At 52.2% G+C, this 14,019-nt stretch overlaps 1 protein-coding gene across 1 annotated transcript in view; it reads left to right on the forward strand.

The window, feature by feature from the left end:
- PAN3 (poly(A) specific ribonuclease subunit PAN3) overlaps positions 1 to 14,019 on the forward strand; it is a 1,123,747-nt gene that overhangs the window by 281,453 nt on the left and 828,275 nt on the right. The gene's annotated exons all lie outside the window — the stretch shown is intronic.

Here is a 14,019-nt window from a genome sequence, read left to right on the forward strand (position 1 = left end):
AAAAACATGCCCAGCCGATTACTAAATGTCGGTGCAGGCCGTGTAGGTTGTAGGGCTCAACAGCTGGGACTGAGCGAATAGAGTGTGGAGAAAGCACCAAGAAGTCACTCAGCTGTCCATGGGCGGGATATTTCAAGGAGCACGAGCAGGGTCCCTGGTATCATGAGATGCCGAGCCGTGGTGTTTTACAAAGAGTTATGGATTTGCTTCACAATGCATAATTTGCAGCACAATTTGCACATTGTAACAAAAATAAATCGTTTCCAGCTCAAACAGACCAAGTAACTAACGAGTGGTGCGCGCGCGCCACAGCGAACATGTGGTTTCTATTATCACGCTCGTGTCTGGGCACGATAATTAAAACCACATGGCCTTTGGTGCGCGTAATAGACACCAATAGGCCATGGGCGGAGCAATGCGTCCGCCTTTGGCCTATTGCGTGCCGTCTTTGGAAAAACACGCACACAAAGGCCAATCGCGGAAACCAATAGGAAAAGCACACACACGAGCGTGTGCGATTCCAGGCTCCGTTTTCTAACCCCACACAAAAGGGCTCTCGTCTGCACGAGCAGTGTTGCGCAATGCAACGCTAGGGCGCGAGCCCTAAAAAGGAGGGGGGGGGGGTTTACTGCAACAGAATCCCACTTTCTCACACCTTGGCAAAGAAGCAGCCTCCTGAAGTCCTTGGGGCCCATTCCACTAGGGCGAAGGCAGCCACCACAGCCCTTCAGGCTGGTGTTCCAATTGCTGAGATCTGCCACGGCTACGTGGGCGTCTCTGCACAAGTTCGGCAGACACTATTGCCTGGATTCTCAGGGAGGTCCTATTAGCTGCTCTGATCTGCAGAACTTTCTGGTCTAAAGCTTTTCTGCAGTCCCACCTCCGGGGAAAGTATTGCTCTGGGATCTGTTCAAAGATGAGGAATCTGCGGCTAGATGTCTCTATCAGAAGCACAAGTTACTTACCTTTGGTAACGCCTTACCGACCCACCCATCCTCCCTGCACTGCGGAATTGTTTTTGGTGTCAGGGCTGTTCCCCTTCAGGAACCTAGCTGTTCTTTTTAACACACCTCCTTGGGGAGAGGATGTGGTCTAATGGCTAAGGCGGTCGTCCTCAAATCTTGGGAGCCGGGTTCAAGTCTCGGCAATGACGCTTAACATCCTGCGATTCTGGGCAAATCACTTAATCTCCCCATCCCTAACAAATGTGTAACGCAGCTGGTGCTCATGTAAAGCGCTCTGATACCTTTGGGTCAAATTCGTGCTATATAAAACTCCGGAAGAAAAAAAAGAAAACACCATGGTCAGTCATTTTATGGTTCCGTGCTTCTGACATGGAAGTCGTGAAAAGTACTGACGTCAGCGCGCCGGAGTGGCAGTTATATTGACGACACGGACGTCACGACGACTAAAACATCATCATCATGCGGAGTTGACCAATGCCATCTACCGGCGCTCAGGGGTACTGCTAAGAAAAATCTTCTCGATCTAGTCTGATGCTTGGAAGTTCAAAGGTAAGTAATCTGCGGCTAGATCATGTCTTTACCAGATAAGGTGTTACCGAAGGTAAGTAACTTGTCCGCTAGGCCAACTAGTAAAGGTGAGAGCGGGCACCCCTGTCTAGTGCCCCTATGTGGAGAAAAGGTAGTGGGATATTCGTCATTAATTTGTACGCAGGTCAAGCGGTCAGAATAGACTAGTTTTACCCATTGTATATGTCGAGGTCTACTATAAATTTTTTCTAAGAGTCGAAATAGCTACGGACACTCAAGTAAATCGAACGCGTTAGACGTATCTAAGAAAACGAAAACTGGTGGTGTTGCAACATCGGCCTACCTTGCAAGGCAACCAAACAGGCGCTTGAGAATCAACCTGGTGTTTCTTCCAAGGCATACAGGCAGACTGGTTGGTATGTACGAGGGTTGTGCTCACATGAGATTAGTGAGGACCTTGACTAAAATGTTAATTTCAGCCTTTAGATGAGAAATGGGCCTATAGGAGCTACACAGCTTCATGGGCTTACTGCTTTAGGGACAACCTTATTAATAGGTGATTGAGTATCCCCTACTAAGCAACCAGCCAACTCCACTTTATACATCGGGAGGACATATTTGGAGATCCTGTTAGCGGGACATTTGTAGAGTTCTGTTGGCAGGCCGTTAGGGTCAGGGCCTTGCCAGATTGTAGAGCTCCAATCGCATCCTCTATCTCCTTCACCATAATAGGCTCATAAGGTGCCGCACTATTAGAGTTCGAAAGGCGAGGAGCTGGGCTGTCTCAAAGTAAAGCCTCCATCTCTTAAAGTGTACAGGTCAGTGTTGATGTATATAATCTTGCTTAGTGTTGAGCAAACTCTTCTGTGATGCGGATGTTGTCTAGGACTTTCCCCTCGGTCTTAGTATGGATTTCCACAGCGCATCTCTCCAATTCTTCCCTCTTACCCAGCCATGCTAGTAGTTTCCCAGCCTTATTGTCTACTTCGTAAATCCTGCTCAGCACAGAGGCAAGTGATTACGTCCAATGTCAGTGGCTAGGTCATGATTGTTCCTACAGGCAAGTTCTACTACACCACCTACACGGTGGTGCACGCCTTCACTTGGCTGAAGTATATTGGCTCTTTCTAAATGGAGGATGTGGTCTTAGACATCTACGCTAAAAAAGTTGCCTGCCTTTGATGGCACTGTGTGCTCATTTTCATTGAAATAGTGTTTTGTGGTTTGACACAATTCATCTTCCACCCCTTTTGTTTAAATAATCAGGGGTCTAATCTTTTCCCTCTAAAGTTTCCCAATCTGTGCACAAAGGTAATTAATCCGAGATCTCCTGGGTTAGAAAACGAGTGGACAAAAGCTGGGGAAAGTACACGCCTTGTGTAAACACGTAGTCTAGTTGGGAGTAGGAACCATGCACCCCAGAGTAGGAGTATTGTCTTGTTGTTGCCTTGCACGTTCTCCAGACGTCCGTCAGGTCGTACGTTTCTATCAAATCTGTCAAGCCACTACATCCCTTGGAAGCACTCTGCATGAGTTGATCAATGGATTTGTCTATTACTGAATTGAAGTGCGTCTAAGATCAGCTGCCCATTTGGAAGCCACAGGTGAATGTTCCCCAATTCTGTCACTCCTGCCGATTACTGCAGGGGCAGAAAATATTTTGTTCCTCTGACCCAGATGGCATGACCAACCCAGATTGAACCGCCGTCCAATACATTGGTCCTCGTCATGCCTGCTGATCCCTTAAGGATGGATGGTTTCTTAATGTATGTGTTTTCTATGTTCCCTCCCGAAAGAGGACTTATCTGGGGAACTTAACATCCCTCTTGCAATTGCATTGTGGGAGCTGTCCATTGAGTTAATAGCACATCTGCCTGAGAATTATGTGGCAGATTAATGCCTGTGTGTCCTACGACAGCCTGCTGCTGCCCTTTGCTGTGGCCTGCTGTGCATCATTGCTCCCAAACAATGCCTATGAATAATACAGGTTCATGATCAATGTCCTCAAAGAAGCTAGAGAGCTAAAGCTGCATATGCCCACAAACCTCATTAACATCGCCACCAGCTCTGTGAACTCTAGCCTGTCAATGCTTTGGCAATCATGTTGCAACTCCTTTCACCTTTAACTGACATCCCAGGTCAAAGCTGTAGGAGAGTAGGGTCTGCAATCCTATGATCACCCAGATGTTTTGCTTTTGCTTCATTGGTTTACGACTTTCCCTGGCTGTGGGCCTGCCAATCAGACCCACAGCCTAGCTGTTCTCCCTCGAAATTAACACGCATGTACATTAGGTGCATCCACTAATTGGAACTGGGCCGCCTTGTCAGTCCCTGTCTCAGCATACCACAGGTATCCAGGGCATCGGTGTACCCAGGGCCTACCAGGGGCTGCAGCATGTATTATGCCACCCCTGGATGGCCGCCCCAATCTGACACAACTGGCTGCACGACAGCTGGGGCAAAGTGGTGTAATCACCCGTTGCTGTAGGTGTAGTATTCCTATACCTAACCCTAAAATGGACACATGGATTCCTATCAGTCACTCCTGTGGCAGGCCTTATCAATCCTGAAGGCAGAGTGCAGGGAATCATGTGGGACGGTGCTCTGGCGCGAGCTGAGCCCGTCGACGGCTTGCGGAACCAAGTCCTAATAGCCGTTCCATGGTGACGCGGGCCAACTACTTTAAAATGCATTATAATCCTTGCGGTTATTTGCTAACTTTGGCATCGCATCACCTACACATGTCGAGTAAGGTGTCATACGCATTGGAACACGAACCCCTCGCCAATTCTGGCGACGGGGTTAGCATTCCCCCCTTTTAGAGGGGCACGACATGGAAGTAACCTTGAACCCCGGTTAAAGTTGACTCAAGCCTCAGCATCACAAAATGGATGCTGCCACCAGACACAAGTCTGACCTCCTGCTGCTGGGAGATCTTCCAGCGAGGGGAGCTTGGACAAAGGGTTTCCTGTCGAGGGCGGTGTTAGCACCATCCCAGACAGGGTTTGTGTATCCCAGGTAGGCAGGGCTGAAAGGAAGGTGATTGCAAGTGGCACCCCAGTGCTCACTGTGCATAGCCCGGCTCAAACCAGTTTCGGGGGCAACCCTGCCCCTGGGCTGGAGCGAAGCCGGACAAAGGATAGGGGTGTAACCACCCCCCTCCTGGCCCCACCCATAGGTAGGACCTAGTCACGGGCCAGCCCCTTTTCTTAGAATAAAGGTAGGAGCGAGTCCCCTTCCCAAATTGGATAATTCTGAATCTTGAACTACTTTCCACGAAAGGAACTCTTGACTTTTCTGAAGACTCTCCCTTGTGGCTAAGGAGTAGCCACCCTGCACCAGCAGGCACCAACTAAGCGCTTGCGGTTTGCTGTACGTCTCTCCCACGGATCAAGACTGCCCAGCTCGACGAGACCCGGGTTCCCTGCCATCTCTGACCTCTACCTACATCGTCAGCCCAGCTGAGATTCGTAGGTGTGACGAGACCTGCGGGACCGGCCATCTTCAGAACCTGCACGACGCTTATCTAACACGCCCACCGAGGGACCCTCGAGTGAGTGTACCTAGGGTTTGCGAAGCCCTAACCCTGAGCGGCTCCAGCACCGAAGTCCGCCTCCCCAGCATCCACGAGATCTGCGTGGGGGCCCTTCTGCTCCTTGCTGTTCACCGTGTTGTCCGACCACTCGCCGACCGGCTTGTGGCCCTCTTCACGACGCACCACGATAGTTTGTTTTCATCACTGGTCTGGTTGCTCCAGACTGGCCCTTGCTCCCCTTCCACAGAGGAGTACCTCGGACCCTCCTGGTCCACTCCAGACGCCATCTTGACTCCACCGCGTGGGTTTGCCACTGCCAAGACCTGCTGCCCCATTCCTGGGCCCAGCATCATCGACAGCAGACACCTTCGTGGGACAGCTCGCCCTCCATCCTGGTCGCCGCCGCGCCTCCTGGTCCGAGGAACAGCCGAGTCCGACGTCATCCACTCACCTGGTCGAGGTGACTTCAGCCGGTACCTTCCTGGTACCCACACGATCGCTGGCTAGCGGTTGAGAACTGAGTCCCCTCTGCTTTCAGGTTTCCTTCAACACCGATCCAGGCTTGGATCTCGCTGAAACATCGACACTGGTCGCCTGCCAGCAACTTCTTCTCTCAGGCTCCTGAGACTACAACGAGGACTCCCGACATCTTGCCGAACCTCACGCAGCCGCAGCCTCGGGGCTAGGTAACTCGAGCATTTCGGTGCTCCATCGCAGGTTCGCTCTACAAGTGTCCAGTTCCTTTTTCGTTTAGTCCCACTGATCGGATCACTCCGGAATCAGTAACTCCAGACTCTAACCACTCGCATTTCACTGTTAGCGTAGATGGTTTCTCGTGCCCTTCGGGCATTTGTGTAAAGTGTGCAACTGAAGTATTTTCTAAGAGTTTTGTAGTGTGCTTAGCTCCCTGACTCATAAAGAGCCAGGGTAGTCTCGTTATAAATAAATATCCTTTATTTTCATAACAACTTGTGTGGTGTCCTTTCACTTGACGTTCAAGGGGTATATGTGATGGTAAACAGCTGGCTTAACACGCCCTCTAGAGTTTAGCCTAAAGACTGCTCGTATCCACGCTACTAGGATAGCTGGTCTAAAAGGTTGACTTACAACCAATCATCAATAAGGGTCGTTTGGAATGATACACAGTGATCACTAGAATAGTGAGCACTACATATCAGGCCAACTTCTCACAATAGCCATCACACTGTCACTCAGCTGGAAGGACGTGTTTACTCAGTATATGTTTTTCTCCTGCAGTATAAGACAGTTAATACAGAATCACTGATTGCCATCCTTGCAGCACCTGTCACGTCGTCCTCTTGAAGTCTTTCCTATTGACAGCACATTATTGAGAGAGAAGACAAACATACATGCTTTTAAAAGTATAATCAGACCTGTTCAAATAGTATAACAGTTTATAACAAACAGATTGCGACTTTAACAATCTGTTAGGCTCCCTCCATTTACTCCACTTGAAGTTCCCTTGAGATATGGGGTCCCTCTGGGCTCAGCCCCACTTAACTCATTCACTCTGTAGGAGTCAACTTCTACATGTACACCATTGCAGCTAGTTTTTAATGAGACTGAGGTAATGTTGAATCTGGGGTACATTTCCAGCAGTGCATGAGATTTATTTGGGAGTAGATGTGTAGTAATTGGCCAATGCTCAGTGCACACGAAAGTATTGGTGGTGAAGGAGAATGCAGCTTTGTGTCTTGATAGTTCTGTAGTAGGGGATCTCTGTGTATAGTCATAATCTATGAATAATCCCCGTCCATGTGCGGGGACCCCGGAGCAATCAAAAATATCTCTTAAGCTGTCCCGCATTTGCAAACCTGCAAAGACACTTAAGAGACAGACAAAATAATACAGCCTAATCACAACAAGGCTGCACTGGCCAGCACTTCCTCTGAAGTGAACACAAAAGCCAAAATAAAGTTGAAATGTCATTTTTATTCACATCTGACATGTTCCTTTATTATCACACACTCCCTTCACCAAAATCCCTTTAAACAATAGAGAGGAAGGGGTGGACAGACAAGCCCTATAGGCTGTCATTATGTGTCTGCTAAAGGGATACCGTGCCTTTAAGAAACTCTCCAGAGACCCTCGGTATCCCAGGATGCACAGCCAACACAAGTTACTTTCAGTTCTTTTTTCCGGCTCCTGCTAGCAGGACCCTGGAGCTTGAGCTCTACCCTTTTGGGTGGTTTACTTGATTAAAATTGGATTTTTTGGATAAATAGTGTTTTCATTCGACGTCTAGAGCCTTTGTCTACTACTGCCTGCAATCTGGAGCAGTTTTGGCCCACTCTTAGCATGGCTTTGTTCGATAACTGCCCTGAGTGTGGGAGGAAAAAGGCCAAGACGGACCCACATGATGTGTGTATCCTCTGCTTGTCGCCCTCACATGTCCCAGCTACATGTGCCATCTGTAAAACCTTTTCAAAGAGGACCCTGAGGGACAGGGAGAAGATTCGCCTTCAGGGACAGGAGCAGCAGAGGACCGGTGGGACTTCGGGGCATGGAGGATCTCATTCTCCCTCCTCCGCCCATGCTTCAGCCCCTGGAGGGACCTCCGGGCAGAGCAGGGAGCAGAAACGGCACCTACCGGCTGGTAGGTCGCGTTCGACGTCGAAGGCGACGACGTCGACGGCGAGAGAGAAGGCACCGGTATGTTCGCCGTCGATCCAGGGCTCTGGGTCGCGGCAGCCTCGGCGTTCGACGTCGAGGGAGGGGCCGGCGAGACCCGGGACCGGGTCGCCGTCGCAGGTGTCACGGTCGACGTCGACGACCCATCGACGTCGTACCGAGCCCCATGGAAGACTTCACTCGCCACCTTCGCCGTCGACCCACGGCTCGACGCTGACGGAGTCGACGCCGAGATCCCGGCGCCCGCCGTCCAGGCGGAGACGATCGCCGTCGAGGCACAGGTCGCCATCGAGGCACAGGTCGCCGTCGAGGCACAGGTCGCCGTCGAGGCACAGGTCGCCGTCGAGGCACAGGTCGCCGTCGAGGCACAGGTTGCCGTCGAGGCACAGGTCGCCGTCGAGGCACAGGTCGCCGTCGAGGCACAGGTTGCCGTCGAGGCACAGGTTGCCGTCGAGGCACAGGTCGCCGTCGAGGCACAGGTCGCCGTCGAGGCACAGGTCGCCGTCGAGGCACAGGTCGCCGTCGAGGCACAGGTCGCCGTCGAGGCACAGGTCGCCGTCGAGGCACAGGTCGCCGTCGAGGCACAGGTCGCCGTCGAGGCACAGGTCGCCGTCGAGGCACAGGTCGCCGTCGAGGCACAGGTCGCCGCCGTCGAGGCACAGGTCGCCGTCGAGGCACAGGACGTCGACGTCGAGGCACAGGTCGCCGTCGAGGCACAGGTCGCCGTCGAGGCACAGGACGTCGACGTCGAGACACCGGCGTTCGACGTCGAGACACCAGCGTTCGACGTCGAAGCACCAGAAGTCGACGTCGAGGCAGAAGTCGACACCGCGGCGACGGAGGTCGGGGCGTGGTTCGACGTCGAGGAGGCGTGGTTCGACGTCGAGAGGACGCTCGACTGCGAGACGGCGTTCGACGTCGAGGGCTAAGAGGCGCCGGACGAGGTCGACGTACAGTTCGACGTCACGGACATCGGGGAACACGTCCTCAGTGATTACGATCTCCAGTCGGGGATCGGGGAGACGCGGACGTTCCCCGTCGGTGGCCTCCACGCGGGACAGGCCCGCCAAGAAGAGGAGAGTGGCCGCGAGCCCGGACAGTTCTGGTGGGGGCTCGCCTGCTAGGAGTGATGGGGCTTCCGAACATCTGTCCCCGCTGGGTACCCAGCAGCCGCCTCTGCCTCCTGTGCCCGATCTTCCACCGGCTCCTCCACCGGTGCCTGACCTTCCTCCTCCTCCTCCTCCTCCTCTCCCTCCGCCCCCTCCTCCGCTGCCTCTGCCCGTGCCTCAGCTGCCTACATCTCCACCGCAGCCACCGCCTCCGCCCCCGAGGGTTCCTCACAGGCAGAGATCTCGCTCTCGCCCTCGCAGGCGATCACGGAGTAGGCGCAGATCGTCCACTCGCTCTGGACATGGACGACGGAGGTATCGGTCTCGTTCCAGAGGCTCGAGGGGCACGAACTTTTCTGGGACTGGACGGTTTTCGCCCTCGCTGTCAGATGCCTCCTACCCGCGTCTCGCCGGTGGATGACATTGCCACGTTCCAGGAGGTGCTGATGAGAGGGGCGGCGAAGTTGGGGATATCAGTCACTACCCCTATTCCCACTACTTCTGTGATCTTTGAAACTTTGCATAAGGCTCATCTGTCGCGCCCCCTCCTCCCGTTGGTTCCGGGGTTGGAGGAACCTGCAATGGAGGTGTTCTTGACGCCGGCCGTGGTGAAACCGGCGCCCTCGAGACTGCTAAAAAAGTACAGGGCTCCTGACTCGGACCCGGCGTTCCTCAGAGTGGATCCTCCACCGGATTCTGTTATCGTGGCGGCGGCTCGTAAACAACACTCTACGACGCCTTCATCCACGGCTCCTCCGGAAAAGGAGAGTCGCAAAATGGACTCCTTGGGGAGGAGGATGTGCTCCACGTCGGCCACTACGATGAAGGCCGCTAGCGCCTCCGCTCTGTTGGGGCGCTATGACAGGTCTCTTTGGGACTCCCTGCAACAGTTCGCTGCCTCCCTGCCTAGAGACAAGAGGGAGGACTTTCAGGAGGTGCTGAACGAGGGCATGATGGTCTCTAATCAGATCATCAGTGCGGCGGGGGATGTGTCGCTGCTGGCGGCCCATGGGTACTGCCACGGCATACACATGAGGAGGCATTCCTGGCTGCGGCTGACCCCGCTCAAGCCTGAAGCACAGCAGAAGATCGCCAATTTACCATTCTCTGGCACGACGCTGTTCGGGTCACATGCGGATGACGAGATGGCCCGCATGAAGGCTGAGGCGGAAACTCTGAAGACGGTGGGGCTGGAGAGGCCCAAGGAGCAGAGGAGGTCCTTCCGATCCTCGGGCAGGCGCTACGCCAAGCAGAGAGGTCAAGGGCGTCAGTCGGGCCACCAACAACAGCCCCAGCAACAGCAGCAGTTCCCGAGGCAGTCCTTTCAGAAGCGCCAGAGGGGCAGAGGACAGCATCAGTCCTCGTCGGGGAACAAAGGCCCGGCCAAGTCGAAGCCCTGAAAAGTTACTTCCCCCTCATCCGTTACCCGCTCCGGTGGGGGGGAAGTATTCAACACTACCTGGCAGAGTGGAGGACAATAACGCAGGACAAGTGGGTGCTGAATATTGTTTGCAATGGGTACTGTCTTCGTTTCACCAGCCCGCCTCCACAGATTCCACCAGTGCGCTCCTCCTACATGGTAAGGGAGCTCCAGCGGGAGGCAGACGTTCTGTTAAAAAAGAGGGCGATAGAAGCGGTTCCTTTGCAGCAAAAAGGAAGAGGTCTCTACTCACGGTTCTTTCTCATAAGAAAAAAGGACAAGAACGAGTTCAGGCCTATTCTAGATCTGCGTCAAGCCAACAAGTGGATCCGCAGAGAAAAGTTCCGTATGTTGTCCCTGCATCAGATTTACCCTCAGTTGCATCGAGGAGACTGGCTGTGCGCCATAGATCTGCAGGACGCTTACTTTCATGTGCCGATCGCACCAAAGCATCGCAAGTTCCTGAGGTTTCTGGTAGGCAACAACCATTACCAGTATTCAGTACTCCCGTTTGGCCTGAAGTCTGCACCACGGACGTTCTCCAAGTGCATGGCGGTGGTCGCGGCACACCTGCGGAAGACCAAGGTGTTTGTGTATCCTTACCTGGACGATTGGTTGATCAAAGCGTCCACTTACCAGGAAGCCCAGTGCCATTTCAACAGGACAGCTGCCTTGCTGCATCGCCTGGGCCTGCACATCAACATGTCGAAGTCAGTGCCGATCCCTGTACAGTGTCTCCAGTACTTGGGGGCCTCAGTCAATACCTTGACCGCAAGCGTGTGTCCTTCGGAGGAGAGACGCTTATCGATCCGTGGGAAGGCGCGGCATCTCATCTCAGCCCGCTCTCCTACGGTGAGGACGGTGTCTTCCTTACTGGGGTCGATGGCTTCTTGCATCTTTCTCACCCCCAATGCACGTCTGCATATGAGGCCCCTACAGGAATGTCTGGAGGATCAATGGGACCAGAGGCGGGGGCGTTGGGAGGACAAGATCCAGCTGTCTCAACACGCTCGGCAGTCTCTGAAATGGTGGTGTGCCCCAGAGAATGTCTGCAAGGGGACTCCTTTTCACAAGGATATTCCGGTCCAGACCATAGTGACCGATGCGTCTCTCCAGGGCTGGGGAGCGCATTCGGGCCCTCTTCAGATTCAGGGGATATGGTCGCAGATGGAGACGACTTACCATATCAACTTTTTGGAACTCAGAGCGGTACACTTGGCCTTGAAGGCGTTCCATCCCTCCTTCAGGACGAACTCCCTGCTGGTTCAGACGGACAATACTACGACCATGTATTACCTCAACAAGCAGGGGGGCTCGCGTTCACGCACCCTGTCTCGGGAGGCACAGGTGATCTGGAACTGGCTGGTGGCCAGGAACCTGACGATCACGGCGACCCATCTGCCGGGGGTGCAGAATGCCCAAGCAGACGCGCTCAGCAGGCTCGTTCAAGAGAACCACGAGTGGGTGCTAAACGACGACGTGCTAAGAGACGTCTTCGCAGAGTGGGGCACTCCGGATATAGATCTGTTCGCTACGGCAGAAAACAGCAAATGCCGCGACTTCGCGTCCAGGTACTACCAACCAGGGACGCTGGGGAATGCCCTATGGATCAGCTGGTCCAACAGCTTTCTCTACGCCTTTCCACCCATTCCCCTGATCCTGGCGGTGCTGATCAAGCTGTCGCAATCCAGAGCCAGAATGATCCTGATTGCTCCGGGGTGGCCGAGGCAATGGTGGTTCACCGACCTTCTTCACCGGTCTGTTCTGCCACACAGACGCCTGCCGTGTCGGCCGGACCTTCTCACGAAGTTCGGAGGACAGATGGTTCACCCCAATCTCTCGTCCTTGAGTTTGGCAGCATGGCTCCTGAGCTAGTACAGTATGGGCACTTGAACCTACCTCAGGACTGTATGGAGATCTTGAAAGAGGCGAAGAGACCGTCTACGAGGACTTCTTACGCATATAAGTGGAAGAGATTCTGCTTATGGTGCAAGGCAAAGGACTTTGACCCTACATCCTGTAAAGAAGATGTTATTTTGCCTTATCTGCTGCAGTTAGCTCAATCTGGGCTTAATTTTCAGTCTATTAAGGTTCATCTCGCAGCTCTGACTGGAAGGGCCCTTCTCAAACCTCATTTTTTCAAATCCCTGTGATTAAGGATTTTTTGGAGGGTTTGCGTAAGGTGTTTCCCCCTGTTAGAAGACCTTCTCCACCATGGGAATTGAATGTGGTGTTATCTAGATTGATGAGGGAGCCTTTTGAGCCTATCCATAAGGCTTCGTTGCAGCATTTGTCTTGGAAGGCTGGCTTCCTTGTGGCCATTACATCGGCCAGGAGGGTGAGTGAGATTCAGGCTCTGTGTTGTCAAGAGCCGTATACTGTTTTCCATGCTTCGAAAGTAGTGATGCGTACCCATCCTAAATTTTTGCCTAAGGTGATATCAGATTTCCATGTAAATCAGATGATAACTTTGCCTACGTTTTTTCAGCATCCTTCCTCTCCGGCGGAGAGGTCTCTGCATTCACTTGATGTACGTAGGGTGTTGAAATTCTACCTGGATAAGACAAAAGATATCCGCAGGTCGGATCAACTGTTTGTTAATTATGGTTCGGTAAGAACTGGTTTAGCTACCTCAAAGCAGTCCATTTCCAGATGGATTGTTTCCTGTATTCAGCTTTGTTACCAAAAAGCTAATAAAACATTGGGGGGTAAGCCTACGGCACATTCGACTAGAGGCAAGGCTGCTACTACCGCTTTGCTTAGGAATGTTCCCATTGCGGACATTTGTAAGGCTGCCACCTGGAAGTCAGTCCATACGTTTACAAAGCATTACTGCCTGGATTCTGATGCTAGGGCAGATGCGCAGGTTGGACAGGCTTCGCTGAGGAATTTGTTTGCACAGTGATTTGTTGGTGGTTGGACTTACTCCACCGCTGCTTGTTGGTTGGGATGGGCTTGCCATTCTATTCATAGATTATGACTATACACAGAGATCCCCTACTACAGAAGGAGTAGTTTCTTACCTGTAACTCCAGTTCTGTAGTAGGGGTATCTCTGTTATAGTCATAAGCGACCCTCCCTCCTCCCCGGTGGAGTAACCTGACAGTATCAGGCCTGTTGTTATACACCTTCAAAAAGAACTGAAAGTAACTTGTGTTGGCTGTGCATCCTGGGATACCGGGGGTCTCTGGAGAGTTTCTTAAAGGCACGGTATCCCTTTAGCAGACACATAATGACAGCCTATAGGGCTTGTCTGTCCACCCCTTCCTCTCTATTGTTTAAAGGGATTTTGGTGAAGGGAGTGTGTGATAATAAAGGAACATGTCAGATGTGAATAAAAATGACATTTCAACTTTATTTTGGCTTTTGTGTTCACTTCAGAGGAAGTGCTGGCCAGTGCAGCCTTGTTGTGATTAGGCTGTATTATTTTGTCTGTCTCTTAAGTGTCTTTGCAGGTTTGCAAATGCGGGACAGCTTATGAGATATTTTTGATTGCTCCGGGGTCCCCGCACATGGGTGGGGATTATTCATAGATTATGACTATAACAGAGATACCCCTACTACAGAACTGGAGTTACAGGTAAGAAACTACTCCTTACTACCCAGTTGAATTGGATCTTCAGCCTAGCTTCGTGAAAACAGATAAATGTTAGAGTACATATTAAAGCATATCTATCCATGTTTAGTCTGGTGTACACTTTGGTGTCAAAGAGAATGACAAAAGATGGGCTGATTAATTCCAGGTTAATCAAAAAAGCTCTCTTCAGACATTATGGTACTTGTAGAAAGCCAGGCCTGAAGAACACTTCA

Source organism: Triturus cristatus, chromosome 8, assembly GCF_964204655.1.
Source record: "Triturus cristatus chromosome 8, aTriCri1.1, whole genome shotgun sequence".
Taxonomy (NCBI): domain Eukaryota; kingdom Metazoa; phylum Chordata; class Amphibia; order Caudata; family Salamandridae; genus Triturus; species Triturus cristatus.